An 18,877-nucleotide genomic window follows, 5' to 3' on the forward strand; every position below is an offset into this window, starting at 1 on the left:
GGTGACCGACTAATTTTATTGTCTTGGAATGCTTTATTAAAATAAGCCTAACCTCTAACCACCTTAGAAGTTCTATCCTATGATAAAGAAAACTCAAGTTGTTTTAATCTGAAACAAAACATCTATGAAAATGTAGGACCGATTTAATTGTGCTTTTCAGGAAGGCTCATATTGGTCTTGGTTTAGTTTAAAGCAATGGATATCTTTCCTTTACTCTACCTTTAAAACTTCGAATTATGTTGGAGAAATGTATTAAGACACCCTGTAAATGTTAATTGTACATGACCAAGAAAATTTGAGATCAGGTAATGCTAAGCCCCAGCTGACCTGGCTACAATATGTTTAGTTCATTAGATACACCAAGGTTTACATCATCCTATTATATAAAGTAGTTTGCATTTTTTGTTTGTCCGTAAAGGTCTTGCTAATGCTATTGTTATTTTCAGAATCCTTTACTCATGTACCAGGATGGATTTAGGCTATTTTTTTTCTTGATTATGGTTGTTGGGATTGTCTTAAGCTATATTTCCCCCTATCTGAACGAAAAGGCCTCTAGAAGCTAGGGCCACAGCCGAGCCACCAGTTAAGCAATATAGGGAAGTGTCAATGAAAGTTAAATTCAAATGCTATAATCTTGCTAACACAACAGGATTGGTCTCAGTAACTCCAAAATATGATAAACAAAATCATCTCTTCATTGTAGTTAATAATTATTGGTAGAAAAGTTTGGACAAGTTAATAGTCGTCACCTTTTTCTGAGTTAAAAAGTACATTTTTCCTTACAAATTTTATAACACAAAAATACGTCAGAGATGTATACGATTGAAGTTTAATTTAATTTGAACATACAAAACTCCTTATTTAACCATATCTCTGAAATAAGATTTTTCTTTCTGCTGGCAAGTCTTGGACAATTTTAATAAGATTGTATTGAATCACGTTTCTCTTTTCAATCTTTTTATATCTAAGAAGATAGTATAATGAAAATAAATTATACAAAATTTTTCCTAAGTTTCACAGTGATAGTTGAACCTAGTAAAAGTGTCTGACTCTGATAATGACGTAAAAAAAATAGCAAATGAGAGGCCAGTATACACTGTAATTGACCAATGGTAAAATTTATAGTGACCTCTCATTGGCTAATTTTTTTTACGTCATAATCAGAGTCAGACACTTTTACTAGGTTCTGATAGTTTGTATGATTAATTGAAGATAATTTTAACTTTCATTGACCTATCTGTACACCCCTAAATTTTGAAATCCTATAGACAGGCAACTCAATAAGGCTTGTAGGGTAGAACCGATATTACAAAAAAAAATCGATATTCTATGCCAAAATTTGTTAGTTGATTATTTAACAAGCCAAAAAAGAATTCAAAACTCTAAATAATATACGAGGATTAATTCATATTTAGAAATGTAAAAAAATATACTACATACAAATAATATTTTTAAGATACCATAAATATTTAGTTATAAAATCTGCAAATTTTATATTAGCAATTCCAATGAATATCAATAATATTAAATACTAATATTTAAATATTAAGTAAAATTTTTGCATATGCTAATATTTATACATTAAAAATCACACCCAACGAGTAAAATAGTTATTTTTGACATTTCCTTCTTATACAACAGTTTTGGAACTTAGTGCTCTCCCTTAAAGTACCTATTGAGCACTGGTCCCCTCCCCCCTTAGTTTTTAAATGAATTGAAATTAAGATTGGTTTGTTAATTTTCCTAACCCCTGCGTAAATTTTCTAATAATTCTGCTGGGCTACCCGATACCAAAATTTAACACCTAATCTTACCCAAAGTCACAAACAAACAAAAAAACTACACAATGTTCTATTTTTCAATTTATTTGAAAATAACGGGGTTTCTGTGCTCGATCCGGCACTTTGGGGGAAACCGCTGAAGAAATTATTTCAAAAACAAAGTAAAATAAAATTAAATATTTATTAAATAATGTTGTTTTAGGTTACAAAAGAGCGGTTGCAGTTGGAGCGTCACCTGCAGATAGCCAACGACTCGCTGCAGCGCAACTCTGGCGTAGACCTGCACAAATACCTGAGCCTCGAGTCCACCAACCAGCACCTGCGGAGCCAGCTGGACAGTCTGGACATCCTCCAGCAAGAGTATAGGCTAGTTGAGATTCAACACAGGTAGGCACATGTAATTTTTCTGACCCTTTTTATCTTCTTTTTTTTTAATTCCTATGTAAACTGAATATAAGAAATGTGTTGCAATTTGGGACAAGTTGAACTCTTGTTATACCTTTTTATATGTGATCATATCATTTGCAGATAACTATTTTATCATATTACTGATAGAAGTCATGTAAAGTCAAAATATGAATGGCAGAAAAAACGTAAAAAATTAATGTAGTTCGACTTTTAATTAGCTTTAAGTAGATTCGCTACTTAGGATAATACTTTTGAAAATTATACATATGTATATATATATTTAAAAATCTAATGGTTGCCATTTTTTGTATACGCGTTTATGCAGCGTAAATTTTTATGTCACATCTGCGCAATACACACAATATGCTGTTGTTTTTTTATGTGCATTTTTATAAATAAATATCAAGGGATGAAGGTATCAGTATGGGAAATTTAAAAAAAACAGGAATAGGGTATAGGTTAGAAATTAAAAGTGCAGCACTGATAATATAATTTGATAAAAAACTAAACGTCAAGTGTTATACTTGGGTTTACCAGTACGTAATTAAGCATCTCTATAATGAATCCTAAAAATGTAAGTATGTCCTTAAATTGTATCCTGTGTTTAAGCAGTTTTGCAACAATATTACTTAGATCTTTTTTTGGCTAATACATTTGTATTCAGTTCTGACACTCTATAAGTGTAAATATTCGTTTGTCCAAGACCTATCATTGTAAAGCTTCGCTTTTATGGATAATGTCATCCTTGCTCAATACACACTACACAGATATTGGATGTAACGTCCTGGATTATTTAGATAATTTTTCTATACCTTTATTCTATGATATATATTATATATACACACATCATACGCACTGATTTTCAGATAAAATTATGTAAATTGCTCCCATTCAAGATTTTTTTTCCTTTGTTTTTGTTGTTACTATACAGCATGACCCTCGAAAAAGTATTTTTAAGCATCTGCAGCTCTTATTTCTCAATGAATTATAAAAAAATGCATATGTCCTTGTTCTCCATAGTATTCCACATAAGTAGATATAAAAATATTTTTTTTACCTCCATTAACACCGGTGATTTTTAGAGCTAAAGTTTTGAAAAAGTGACTGAGGAAAAAGTAACTTTTAACATGAAACGACTTTTTTAGCAAAATTAAGGTAGAAATCCTTTTATTTTTGTTACTAGCAGAAACTTTATACAAAAATGAAATAAAAAATTTAGTTTTTGAGTAAAAAGCATTTTTTTACATATATTTTTTGAGTCTTTTTAGTTTAATGATATTTTGAAAAACTTACATATTAGGCAAAATTGTTTAAGATTAAAAAACCAAATAAATCTTTATGAATATAGCAGGAAAATTGTTTTTGTTTCACAATCCTAACTTTAATAACAAAAAAGTTATAAAGAAAATAAAATTAAAACATAATGATTTTTTTGTCTAAAAAGCTTATTTAACCCCCTATTAAATTATTGAGATGTCAGAAAAGTAGGCGGAGCAACTGTCATAAGTAATCCTTTTCTCAAATAAGGGTTAATAAATAACCTAAAATTTGCAAATAGTCAATTCATTCAGTAGTATTTTTTGCTATTAAAAATTTATATTTTTTGGTGGAATAAAAAAGAAATAATTAGTTAACTTGTTTTTCTTTGTGTATCATTATTCAGTTGCCAGAAAAACATAATATAACCATCCAAAAAATAAGAGAAACAAAAAAAAATTCTTTTTCTCAGTCACTTTTTCAAAACTTTAGCTCTAAAAATCTCCGGTGTTAATGGAGGTAAAAAAAATATTTTTATATCTACTTATGTGGAATACTATGGAGAACAAGGACATAAGCATTTTTTTTATAATTCATTGAGAAATAAGGGCTGCAGATGCTTAAAAATACTTTTTCGAGGGTCATGCTGTATTTTTTGCTGCATTTATGATTGTCACAAAACAGACGGGTGGTTGGGAATATTTTTCTTCTCTTTAAAAGGTATTCTTATATTATAATTTTCAATTTTTTTTATATTATTTGAAAGAATGAAAGAACACGTTTAACGGATATTTTTGGATATAGATTTAAAATGGAAATTAATTTTCGTTAATTTATTTTTTAAGTAAAAAATGACCTAATAACTTAAGATTGTTTAATGGTGAAAGGAGGCAAAATATGACATAGACTGCCTTATAGTCGTGGAGCTAAACAACTTTTTTTGCACTATAGCTCTTATAAAGCCGAGATAATAGTTCAACGCCATCTTAAGGAAAAGAGCCCCACTGTTAGGGGTTAAAAGGAAAGCTAAAACTTTAAATACCGCCAAGTTGATATAGGTAGAAATGCTAAGATCTACAACACATTTTAAGATAAGCAAATAATTTTAACTTCCCATACGAACTGTCACATAAAAAAGAAAGATTGTACAGTTATTTTGACAGGGTTTATTAGAGGAACTGACATCTTAAATATATATGTTACTTCAAAATTACACTTGTATTTTGATGTCGTAAAAAACTTAAGTGAGCCTTACTGAAAAAAATGTCGTACTCAAGGCAATTAATTGTCCACCAAAAACAAATAATAGAATCAATTCCTATTTTGTTGGCTACAAGAATTTAGAATCATATAGTTTTTCATTTTCCTACCTGCAGACAACTGTGAATCACTTTTGCAATTAAAACATTCATAAGAGCTAATCACCAATGTGCTGATGTAAAATTTTTTTTTACTGTAAATAATTATTAGTTAATTAACTGAAACTAATCAACCCAACACTTTTTACATAGCCATTTCATTAGAGCTAAATTATTGAGCTATTGTTATTTTTTTGCAACCGTATCTCTATAATCTTATCCTAACTAAATATCAGTAATTGATTAATTTGGTTGATTTTTGAAAGCCTGCCCGTGCCCATAGAGCTCAGTGGGGTTTAGATTGTTATAGGGCGTTGTTTAGGATACTAGCTGGTCGATTAAATGGCAATCCTAGCTTTGGATTTTTCTTTAATTGAATTTTAAATCATTTAAAGTAGAACAAGGTGTATAATTTCTTTTCAATATTTTTATTATGCCTTTTCGAAACAGGCATGTAAAATTTACTTTTTTCCACCAATTTAATAATATTTGCATGGTTCCAATAACCTCTAAGACAGGGATTTCCAAAAGTTTGTCCATTTCTTTGACACTTGAATTTTAAAGTTGACCCTACAAATTACCTTCACCCTTATTCATTTCTTATATCAATCTTAATCTAATGGTCAAACTATGAAGCAGCAGGAAATCAACTTTATGAAGTAGTAGAATTGCTGTTTGTCTCTCTGTAGGCAATTTCGCTCTTCTTAGTTGTTTTTTCATATATTTACAATTTTTAGCTGAGAAAACCAAAATTTAATTTCTGTTCGTTCTATGGGTTTATATGATAAATGGGTAGCTGGACAAAGTGTCTAAAAAAAATCAGCCTTATGACGTCTTAAAAATGAGGGATTACCCATCTCTTTTTAGCAGTTTTCTTTCCCACTTCTACTATCATCTCCCTCATTTTTATGACGACACATGGCTTATTTTTAAGACACTTAGTCCTGAGCTGGATCTTTAAAAGCGTAGCCGTTGCCGTAGTCGTAGCCAGAGGTACAGCCACCAACCTAATAGCGATCTTTAAATCATATTAACCATGCGTTGCCATTGCCACAAAAAAACAATGCGATCTTTAAATCATATTGGCAACGCGTTGCCGTTGTCGTAGCCGTGGCTGGCAACGCTAAAAGTGGCTACAGTCCCTTAGTGTTGCTAAAGCGTTGCTAAAGCCACAAAAACAGCTACTTTTGATAATTTTAACGTAAAACCATTAAAATTGAGGTTTATATACAATATGATAACCGATTTCATTAAATTTCTTGTTTGTATCTTGGTCAAAATTAAGGGGTGAATACGACCTGCAAAGGATATTGTCTTTAAATCTGATAGAAATGCAACCTCATGGCAGCTCATTTTTTCTTTCCTTTCATAACAAATTCTTTGGTGTACTAAGGAGAAAATTTTTAGGATTATTTATGATTTATTTGGATAAAATTAGAAAGTATGGCAAAGTTAATTAAGTAGGTACTTAATTTAGATTTCATTATTAAACACCTTGTTTTATAAAGTGTATTATTTCAATAGCTTTGATGGGTGTGGTTTATGGGGAAAGAAATATATTATACAATGCTATTCTTGTAGAGAAAGTAAAATTAAAAGAGAAACTTCACGTTGAAATTATTCTAATTTGTCCGATTCTTTAAGTTTTAACACTCAATCTATACTACTTTTAAGGACAACTTCAGTTTAATAGCTTTAATGAAGGGTAATTTTTATTATTATCTTAAGTTTGGTGTTTATATATCGAAATGTAACTCTAAGTAGACACCAATAAAGTATTAACAGAAATAAAACTTTGTTTTTACTGTTCTGATTTAAATGAAATACTTTTAAATAAAACTTCTGTATGGCCTTTGTTAGGCCTTTTAAGGACTTAAGGACATAAGAGGATGCGAGGAGAGGGATGTATATAGAAATAATTAATATATTAATATATTTCTTTTTTATATTTCTTTAAATTCTGTAAACACTTTAGTTGTTTTTTTTAAACCAAAACACAATACTATTCTTATGGATTAAAATTTTTAAAAACCTGTCTATGTCCCCGAGAGGGTGTGACAAGAGAAATGGTCTGATCCTCATCTCAGATCATATTTTTCAATTCATTTTTATACTTCGAGATTATGTTTGCGCTATTTATTAGCACGGTGAACTCTAAATTTAAAGAAGACAGTAATTTATTTTCCAGAATAGCACCAAAACTGATTACTATCCGATGGATGAGAACCGGTTCTCACCCATACGAAAAAATTATGTCTAGCATCGTATTATTTACTTTTTTCTACGAATATAAAAATGTACAATCATAAGATTAAAACTATTTGATTTAGCCCTGAGATACCGATTGTACATTGTATATCTGCGATATAAAAAAAATATTCCAGAATGGCTCCAAAACCGATTAAAATTCACTTGATTAGAACTGGTACCCGGACATACTGAAAAATCATGTAAAGATGTCTATAATAAGCTGTCTATAATACGATGCGATAAATAATTATTAATTGATGGGGAGGTTGCATGTTTAAGTCCAGGTTGAAACTGACTATGTACTTTATTCCATACTACAATTTATATGAAAATTATGAATCCCCTTTCTTTTATAGCTAATGTAAAGTCAGATGAGTTTAAATCTTTATCATTTAAACTTTTATTAAATTAAATCCATCTGATAATTCATTTATAAGTTTGACAGGGTCTACAGAAATTAATATTTTAGAATTTGAAAGATTAATCACAAAAATTGACTTTTAGGCATTTCAAAAGTGCAATTTAAGTTGTTAACTTAACTTTAAAAATCTTAAAAGTTTTTCATTCTTAAAGAGTTATTAAATGAAAAGGATATAAAAACTTTAAGATGTAAATGATAGTATATTGCATAAAGCTAAAAGTATGCTAACAGTTTTTTAATCAAAATAAATTGGCAAAAACAAATTTTCAATGTTAGTTGTGTATTATCAAAGGTGAAAAGTTTTTTATTGGATGAAATCCAAAAATACATCACTGCTTAAATTAAACATTCCTCTATGATTTTATATCTACAATTTCCACACAGCCCCCATACAAACCCCCTCATTAAAGATTTACTTAATGTTTGATTCAAAATCAAACATATTATTACTCGAGATTGGTTAGAAGGAAACATATTATACACAGTCTGAGCAAATAAAAATAATTTTATAAAATACTAGTATCCATAAAAATCATATTTCTATTTTTATGTAACAATGAAAGGTTGGTTTCAGTTTTCTTGTATCAAAGGGGGTTCAAACGGCCTTTAATAGTAAACTGTAACCAATTATTTATGGCTATCAAATGTTGTGTCATGAAGAATATGATGTATGCCTGCTTTGGTTTACAATGTTTTATTCAGATATTTATACAGCATATGTTATGTACTTCTAAAAAAAGGAAAAGTCTCAAGAAAAGATAAAACCTGCAAGGAACAAACATTTAACATACAGACAGCATAACACACGTTCTGTTACTTCCAAATAGAATAAAAACAGCTTTTGTTTTAGCCTTTTTATGTCTCTTGAATGAAATTACCCATTCATAACAAATTTAATTTGGCTAAGAAAAAATAAACTTACAGGACTTGTCTAACTATTCTATTTGTATTTTTGGTTTTTATACGTTGCTAATTTTTGTATTTTTTTCAGGTAAGCTTGGAACGATTTGCTTTCAGCTTTTATGACATACAAAAGGCAAAAATATTTCTGTATTTACCCCTTGTTATCAGAGATTTTGTTTCACGTTCTAAAGACATTTTTATATTTACATATTCTTGTATAATTGAAGTGTATTTAATATGCTGAACAAAACTCGGAAATTAATGTTGTTGTTTGCCTGCCAGTGTGACTGAGCTCTTAGGTTCAGTGCATCTCACATACGTTTTTACAATACTGCTAATACATGTTATTGCAATTCTTTATGCCATCTTTACTTACATTTAAAAACAATAAGTGAGATAGGTTACAATTGATATTTTTAGAACCTTTATGATTAAAAACTTTTTATATTGAATCTTAAGTGGGCTGAATAAAAAAAACAATGTTTAAACGTTTCCACTAATAGTCTACATTAGGGGTGATCTTGTTTTTCCATAATTTGGGGGTATATTGTATTATTGTCCAGTGACCAATACCTGAAGATCCTTACCTCTTTTTAGATTTTAATTGAACATATTCTTGGAATTACTTTTTTAGTAGTTTTATAGAAACCCTGAATATAAGAAATTTCTGATTTTGGATGCTATAAGAAGGTGTTTATAATCAACTATTGCAAATCTTTGGATAATATTTTTAACTTGCATTGAATAAGAATGTGGATTTCAACAAATACTCGACGATTTTTTAAAGAGCTTTATTTATATACAACACAATAAAATAAATTCTTAATAAAATAAATTGAAATGATTTTCAATTATACATGCTACTAAACATGCTAAAATGATGGTAGATTACAAAACCAACGGGTAGGCTTACTTAAAAACAATTTATCCAATCAGACAGAACAATACCTAGAATCAATATAATTACTGAACTTCCTCTGAATAATAGCTTGATTCATAAATTATATATCTTAGTATTTTTATCAGAACTTTTTAGTATACCAAAATCAATGCTTACTTACAAACCTGTCGATTAACCTTATGTTTTGAAAGTCAATAATTTCCAAAGTGAGAACAAGAATATTTATATATTGACGTACTGAAATTAGGAATAAAGATTTTTGAAAAATGATGGTGGTTTTAAAAAGGTTTATTTTTTATTTGAATTGTAGCTACTGCTAATCAGGCCTATATTGAATTATCAATAATCAGACAAATTTTGATTGACAAAATATGTTAAATTCAACATCCATATAATTTAACTGCCGGAAGCGTGGGATTAACTGTGTGATTTAGAATAAACAAACATGCAGTAGAGTTGGGATTATTTGAATGATTGAGTCACAAAATAACATTTTAATTTTTTGATCAATTTGGTTTTATTGTACATACTTACTCGACCCAAAATTGTAATGATTAGATGGATACAATTGGCCTAAAATAAGCTCGATCTTTATTTTCAAAGTAACAAAGTAATATTCTGTTCATTTATATCGGAAAAAGAACATATCTATTATCCAAAATGTATATTTTAAACACAATTTTAATAATTTTTGTCCAGCAAAAAGTATGTTGAAAACCATGATAAAATATTACAAGAACTTTTTTGTTCAATGAGTGTAAAATATTGATAGCAGGACTTGCATATTCTTTTTTATATGTTTCTTCTGTCTGTCAGTCCGCAACCGCCAGCGTTTGCGTAAGTTCTGGCTGGCTTTAGAGGTTTCATTGAGTAATTGTTGGTTTCCCCCTAGTGCCTACTCGAGCACAAAAAACCCTCCAGCGACCTCAATAAAATAAATTTTGAAAAGTAGAGGTTTGTTTTTCTTTTGTTTGATTATTACTTTTTTTCGAATTAGGTTACGTTGGGTATTGGGTACCTCTTAAAAGTGTTTAACAAGAATAGGAACTTTTGTTTGAGCTTCGCCTCTTTGAAATTTCTCATCCTTTTCTTCTACATATGTTGTATGCTGAAGGTGTAGATAGTTAAGTAAGCAAAAAATTGGAATTTAAACATGAAATGTGTTGCTTTAAAATTTATGGATTTGGCTTTTAAAAAAATTACTGTACTTCTTTTTATTAATGCTCTAACCAAGCAGAGTAATTATAAAAAAGTATTTTAATTGTTTAATTGCTGTATAGTTTTTTTCATGAAATATGTTGGGCAAGTTATAGAATGCATATCATGCATCCAGTGGCGTGCATAAAAATTTTAGTGTGTGAAAAAAGGGAAAGGCAAATTCATTTTCAAGGGGGTGTGGACCCCTCTCCACACCCTCTATATATATAGAATATACATATAAAATATAAAATATATACTACTTTTTTAATAACTTTGCTCAAAAACTTAATGATAGCTAAGAAGGTAGAGGAAGAAAGAAATATATCAAATTTTTTTTTCTTAATTGGCGTAACACAGAGATGTCTTGTAACTTGTAAAGAAACAGAGTCCATATACTATTAAAAATATATAATATAATTTACTTTTTATTAAAAAGAATTATAACCTATCATCTTTGAAATAAGACCAAGAGGCTACTCACTTTGCCTCGAGGGGTATATATAATTTGGAAATAAAAAATAATAACCTACACGGTACCTATATAAAGCTTTCTTGCAATTTCTAACTAAATCTATAAAATGAATAGCGAGATCTTTACGTACAGACAAAAAAGATCTTAATGTCATAGATTTTTTACATGATTTAAAAGAAGATTATTACTGCTTTAGAGATGTTTTGGTGTCAAAGTTTAGTTTGATTTTATAGACTATATAAAGTTTTTAAAGATTGGTGTTGTATTTGGTTTTATCTAGCTATCATATTTATACAATTTAGTTATTATTATCTAAAATTCAATTTTGCACAGCTAATACTTAAAATTAAATATAATTTAGTTTTTGGAATTTTTGCAATAATTTTAATTCTATTTACGCCTAATTTTGGCGGCTAAATATTTTTCGCTCTACTGATTGTTTTCTGGAATATACTAGGATATAGGGAACGTTAAATAGAAGATAAATAACGATTTCCCCAATTTGTAATGTCTGGTATATGTGTAGTTTAAAATTACGGATAGGTATATTTTTCTAGTATAAGAGTAGCTTGAAATTGTGATAGGTATATTTATATTTTCCGTCCATTTACCAATGCCTTTACACCTGAAATTGTAAGATATGTTTCTTCTGGACATGCTTCAAGACCCTGAGCAGGCTGCTTTTTAAACTGCAAAAAATATAAGGTTTTGGATACTTCAATTAAAAGAATATTATCAGCTATTTTTTGTCACCTCCCTGCTTACTTTATTTCTATTTTAATAATAATGTTAGATTTTTAGAAAGGGTTAGTTCAGAGGCATAAGATTTTAGGTAAACTTTTTATTTTTGTACTTTAACTGGGTTGGATATATAGATAGGAAGATTGTCAATGTATATTTGAATAGTTCAATGAAGATCTGAGCTGAATCTTTAAATCATTTTGATGGTGCGCTAAATCGGGGCGCGCCGAATTTCAGCTAATCACAGCTTAGGATTATATGATATGCCGCGCTGTGATTGGCTGAAATTCGGCGCGCCCCGATTAAGCGCACCATCAAAATGATTTAAAAATTCAGCTCTGGCAAAAATGCCCCCAAATGCTTAGAATCACAGATCATATGCTAAAAAAGTTACCTAATTTTGACAAAAATATGTAATAATTTTGTTAGCGACTTTGTAAAAGGGCCTATCACCTTATCCCCTGTGGCGCAGTGGTATAGATACCCCCCTCTAGATCTTATAAATTATATACCCCCCCCCCCCTTCAAACACTCCAGTAAACATAAATGATAAAATTACTCTTTAAACAATTTCAAAAATTTATCTTTCAAAATTGGTTTTTGTAAAGGAATAGTTTAACTGCATTATGTTTCGGTTAGTATGTCAATTGATAATGTACCTATCGTTCACTTGTCACTAAAATGTGGAGACCAGGAAAGAAGAAATAAATAGATGGTTCCTTTAAACGAAATGGTAAAAAATCCACTCATCCCTGTTTAACAAAAATTTTAAATAATTGATTAGGTATTAGATTCCAGTGTTTCGGAGCCGGAGCCGGGAGCAGCAACTTTTTTGGTGGAGCCGGAGCCGGATCCGGAGCCGTATTTTTCGTTAAAAACGGCTCCGGCTCCAGATAAGCTAAAAATGATTTTTTTCAGTAATATTATAATTTGGCAACGGTCTATTTCCATATAATAAACTGAAAAACTATTGTTACTTAACAAATAGACACACATCCTTCTACTTTTATATAACTTTAATCAAATAAAAGCAAAATATTTTATATTATTTATTTCATTTTATCAAATTCAATAATAAACAAAAATTGATATATTAATTTTAAGGAAGGAGCCGGAGCCGCATCAAAATTAAACGGCTCCGACACCCTGTTAGATTCAATCAAATACCAAATATTTGGATGAGGCAGATTCATTAGTCATCAACATAATTTTGTTTATTCTCTCATAACAGATACAAGTCAGGCCTTTTAAAGCTTATTTTTTTATAGTTTGTGATTGCAACCTAACAATCCCTGATTTTTTAGTATTTTTTTTTACAAATCAAGTAACATTAGTGCATTACCAACTACCTACAGACCTACCAATAAAAACTTTATTTTGTTATGTCTTAAAAGCTGAACTTTACAAAACCACATATATAATCTAATAATTAGATGCTCGACTTTAGAATTGGGTCGAGTTAAACTGTAAATTGTAAATTAGAACAACCTAATTAGCTGTGTTAGGGATCTTTTCCTGTGGGCCACCGCAATAAAAACGAGGAAAAGAAATAGGTGAAATAAAGAAAAAGAGTCAGTCTATTTATATTTTTAATCATAGAAGGTTTTTAAAAATATTTTTTATATCTAAATTTAAAAGAATATCAATATTTCTGTAATGATTTAGATTTCTTGTTGACAAAATGTAACGCCTGTTGTCATATCTCTTTATTCCATACCGTTACCTATTTTACTGTAATTGTTACGAGCATAAGCTACTTATACATAGGTGACATTATAAAAAGATTAACACATAGATTAATTAAATAGTAGAAAGTGTATCCAAGGCGAGCAAAAAGCAAGGTTAGGTTAAATTTGATTAATCAACGAAGTAGTTAAGTTAGAATACCCTTTATCCTTTAATAATTCTCTCGTTAGGACTAGATGTCCTCCAGGTGCTAGATGTTGGGGTGCTGTAAGTAGAATCCTATGAAAGTATTTAATTTTAGAAAAATCTTTGAAACAGCCTGATCTTTATTCTATAAAAATCTATGAACATTATGAATAGCTTAGCTGTAATTATTACTTTGCACTTTGAGTAACATTTAGGTTTGACTTCATTAGTTCGTATAACACAGCTAGCTTTGTACCGGGCTCGGCAACGGCAGATATACCGCCAATTAAAAGCCATTTTACTGAAAGAAAATATTTACATATTAGGAATTGGAATTGATTTTGTCATCTGATTTGTAAGCGTCTTGATTCTTCATGCTGTCTACGAATGGGGTTTGTATAAACAGCTGCCGAGCCCTAGCTTTATGTGTTAAATAAATAACAGCATAACAATTTATTTATGAGTTAGATTATATATTATTATTTTTGCGCAGGACTTTTTATACAATAAATATTCTAAAAAAGGCCTTGTTTCACAGCATTTTAAGCATATTTTAGGACACATACATTTTTTTTCTAATCAATATATCGTTTTAAAAAGTTGTTGATTTCATAATTCCTCTTGTACACATTTTAGACTGTTATTAAATACTTTAAACCATTTCAGCTGAACATTTTTTATGGTTGTTGTCATCCTTGTCTAATTCTATATTGTTAAAACTATACATAGTAGACTATAAAAGTTGGAAAGATTTTTAATCAATATAATAGATTTGAAATCTGCATAAAATTTTAAGGATTTTTTTTATAAAATTAGTTTTTTATATAATTCTTTATTTAAAGGCGCAAATACAAATTAAGTTAAATAATTTTGAGATCTGTGATTGGTGGATTGAAAACTATCTGCGCTCTGATTGGAGAAGCTTAAGTGACGTACATCATTCAACCAATTAGAGCGTAGGTAGTTTCCAATCCAGCTATCCTATTGGTCAAAATTTATTAACTTAAATCGTATTTGCGCCTTTAAATAAAGAATTATATAAAAAACGAATTTTATAAAAAATCCTTTAAATTTTATGCAGATTTCAAATCTATTATATTGATTAAAAATCTTTGAAACTTTTATAGTCTAATACATAGTATTGTATTGTCATATTTTATTACTGTCTTTTTTACCACAAACTGTTTATGTAACAATAAACAATTTACATATTTGTATGTTTTATTTATTATTATACACAACGACTGGCTTTTGTCTAAACAAGTATCAATATGCAAATAAGTAGTGCAGCAATTAATATATATTAATTTGTGTATAATTTGCTAATCAGCTTTTATTAACTTGAATGTTTTTAAAAAAAATACATTATTATCTATCGTTGATCTACCTTTGTATGCTGCATGCTGCTCAATAATTACAATTTGTTCTATTGGTGGCTTTATAAAAATAACATTGTATAGGTGGAGGGCGTAGAGAAAAATTCTAGTTTAGGGGCAATGGCCTGTTCCTTAAAGGAAGGGGGGAATTAGTAACCTAAAATAGCCTAAATCCATAAAAATCGATCGATCCGTTTACAAGATTTTAGTTGACTCACTAATTGATTAATTATTTTATAATATAGGACAAAACCAAAATTTTATTGTGCATGACGATTAATTGGATTCCTTTGAATTGTGTTATCCTTGTTAACGAATGACATAATGGTTTTATTACTTAATCAATGTGAAGTTATTTAAACAATGTAAAATCAAACCATTATAGTTAAACATTGTTATTTAGGAAAATGCCTTTAAGGCTACTTTAACATTATGTGAATATAAATTGAATTCATAAAAAATGAATTTTCTTATAACATAAAAAATGGCTTTTTTATAATATGAATTTATCATTACTATTTAGGCGTTGAATGTTCTACAGCAAGTTTTTATCTGTATAAACGATTATTTCATTACTAATTGTACGATATACATACTCCTTTTTCCCTGGTTATAAACCTTATCATGTCAATTATAATTATCTGTTGTACATATTCATTCTTTGTCTTTTAATACTGGCATCATGCAAAGTTAATATACATAATATTGTTTAGGAATCTTTACATTTACCACATAGACTATTCAAATTAGTAATAAGATTGGTTGGGGTTTACTACCCATGGATCTAAAGGGATAAGACATTGTCCGATAAATTTATGTATATCGCAAATGGTGATACACAAAATTGCCCCATCTTTAGACTACAATGTGTGGTGGAAATGTTTGGACACTAAACTTAATAAACTATCCAATAAATAAAAATTCTAGAAAAGTCCCCAGAGTAGTTTCAACCAACAAAAAAGAAATCGTTATTATAAAAGTTTGAGGTTTAGTGTAATAAACAGCCATAATTCCCCTCACTCCCACCCTTTTTACTACCACTTAAACCAACATAGTATGAAAATTCTTATGATATAGTTATAAAATTATCATATGTAATATATGTAATCTCTAAATTTGTATCTTTAGATAGTTAGTGGAATTAATAATCCCATACCATACCAGTAATCATTGATTATGTAAAAGGGAAGAAATTTCAACTTCTATATCTAACCCACACATCATGAAAACTTTAAATTTAATAACACGAAGAATATTTGCAAAAAAAAATGACAACTAAAATATCCAGCTTAAGTTCCCCGAGCTTGAGTTAAATAATGTAATTTTCTCAAGATATCCTAAATTGACGAAAAATACATATTTTGGGCAAAAATTTTGCTTTGCAAATTGAAGGTTGTTCAAATATTATCTACATATATGGTGTTAACCAACGCAGGTTAGCGCTAATTTTGGGGAACCAACGCTTTGTTGGTTTCTACTTGCCTTTAAAAGTCAAGGTATTTTTGGGTCAACAATTTACGCATATTGAAAATTTTGTAAAATAAAAAAGTATTTTTGTAGTTGTAAAATTTTTAAAACTTTTTGTAACAGCAATTTAAAACTTTATTTGGGTTGTTAATTTAAAGTTAGTCTTGGTCGATCTTTTAAAAAAACATTCATAGATTGTATGATAATGGTAATCTTTTGTTATTTAAACTGAACATAGGTTTGAAATATAATACAATTAAAATAAGACATTATATGCTTTAGATGAAGAATCAATATTATCAATAAATGTGATTCATTTGAGTAGTTTTAAATAATAATTATTTTATTTCTTACTATTTTGCATAAAAGAACTACCTACATTTTTAGATTTCAAATTGCGCGGCTTGTATTAATAGTAGAACAATATTATGCATACCGTTAGAACCGCTATGAACTCTAATTTTTGGAAATTGTGCTACGAATAATCTTGGAGCTAGGTGGTAAAATGTCCGAAACTTTACTTGCAATTCAATTTTTAAGTCAGTTGGGACATTTTACCACGTAGCTCCCTAACTATACGTAGCAGAGGAATTGTTCTTATATATCCAAAAAATAGATTTCACAGCGGTTCTAACGGTATGCGTAACATTTTTCTTCTATTAACACAAGCCGCGCAATTTAAATTCTAAAAATCTACGCATTGTTTTGCTCACCTTTATGTATTTGGGTATCGTTGTTGCAACCAGGTGTCTAGTTTACTTGATAAAAATTGTGTGTTACACAAAATACTTTAACTGAATAAGGCAACAGATCAAATTTCAATAAAAAGGAACAATTAACAGGCATGTATACGTCGTTTAGTAGCGAAGCTTAACTTTTTTCCTGTCAAGACCGTTAAAAAAGTTCACCTCTTCTATATAATTTTTTCAGCTTTACACCTCCCTATTTAAAGTTAGCCCCCATTTGATAGCTTAAACACATTAAATACTTTTATTGAATCTGATTGGTTAGTTCAAACTAACAGTGCCCAAACTTTTCAACCAATAATTTTTATCCTGTAAACGAGAACCATATCGTTTGAGCAGTTAGATAAATGTTTCGACACAGACAGACACACAAACACACACAGATCCAGTTACTTTTATGTGTACAAATATACATGTCTATTTGTAAGTTTAACTGCATCATTTATCACTAATATTTTGCCATCTTTATAATGATAAATTTTGACTGTCATGTAAGCAAGATTTTTGTTTTGCAGAGTAGCTTTATTTTAAAAAATTAATCCAAAAAAAGGTTCCAGGACAAACGCAGGAGTCCCAAACGTCGGAGTGGACAATCGCAGGAGTGTTAAAATATTAATTTTATTAAGTATTTCTATACAGATTAGGTTAGGTTAAGATATGAAGCCCCCCGCAGGGCCTGCAGGGGTTTGGCATTTAAAAAACCTATAAGATGGTCTAAAATAGGTTAGGTTAGGTGTCCACTACGACGTTTGTGACTCCTGCGTTTGTCGTAGGACCCAAAAAAGGGATTTTATTAAAATCAACACTAAATGTTGCCAAAATATTCACAATTATGATAAATTTATAGTCTCAACACTAAAAATTCATTTATTTTGATAATTTTTTTTTCATTTTTAAGACAGCACAAAAATAAGCTCTTTTCACTCATTAAGCATTGAGAAATAAGTAAAAAAAAGCTTAGCATTGTACTATCTCAACTAAACCAAAGGATCTCTTTATAATACCATTCTAAAGTTAAACAAAAAATTACAATTAAAAATTTAGGAGCTTTTTTTCTATTGTATTTTTGATATACTTAATTATTGATCTATTACCCTAGATACTCAGTCAGACTAATCATTCCAACTTAAAAATGAAATGTCTAACAGGTTAATTACATAATTGTTATTTTGTGGAGGTCCTTTGCTTTGGACTGCAATGCAATGTATTGTATCTAATTCTAAAGGTTTCTGTAATCAACAGTGCATGACAACTTCTCTCTCTCTTCTCTCTCTCTCTCTCTCTCTCTCTCTCTCTCTCTCTCTCTCTCTCTCTCTCTCTCTCTCTCTCTCTCTCTCTCTCTCTCTCTCTCTCTTTCTCTCTCCCTCTTCTTTTTTATCTCATTATTGCTATCTTCTCTATATCATTATATGCCTTTCTCCTTTCTCTGTAATAATCTCATTTTCTCTTTGTCTCTTTATAATTCTCTATCTCTCTTTTCCTACTTTCATTATTTATTATCACCTTACTAAAACCATTATGATAATTTTTTTTCTTTCTTTTTCTCGATTTTAAATAAGTTGGGTCCGCACGTCCGTCCGTTTGTAATGGATAACTCTCTAATCTTTCATTTTGATAAGTTAAAATTGTCCTATAAATTTAAACTTTGCATGACCATTCATGTTACCGTTAGTTATAATTCAGAAGGAAAAAAACTATATAATCCTTACCATAGAATCTGAACG

The 18,877-nt window shown here is 29.4% G+C and overlaps 1 protein-coding gene across 1 annotated transcript in view; it reads left to right on the forward strand.

The window, feature by feature from the left end:
* LOC145321911 (RIMS-binding protein 2-like) overlaps positions 1-18,877 on the forward strand; it is a 90,115-nt gene that overhangs the window by 13,377 nt on the left and 57,861 nt on the right. The window contains exon 2 of the mRNA XM_080163575.1: positions 1,984-2,168. The gene's annotated coding sequence lies outside the window, so the exon portion shown is untranslated. The remainder of the gene's footprint in view (positions 1-1,983; positions 2,169-18,877) is intronic.

Source organism: Acartia tonsa, chromosome 1, assembly GCF_053477335.1.
Source record: "Acartia tonsa isolate MP-2025a chromosome 1, ASM5347733v1, whole genome shotgun sequence".
NCBI classification, from domain to species: domain Eukaryota; kingdom Metazoa; phylum Arthropoda; class Copepoda; order Calanoida; family Acartiidae; genus Acartia; species Acartia tonsa.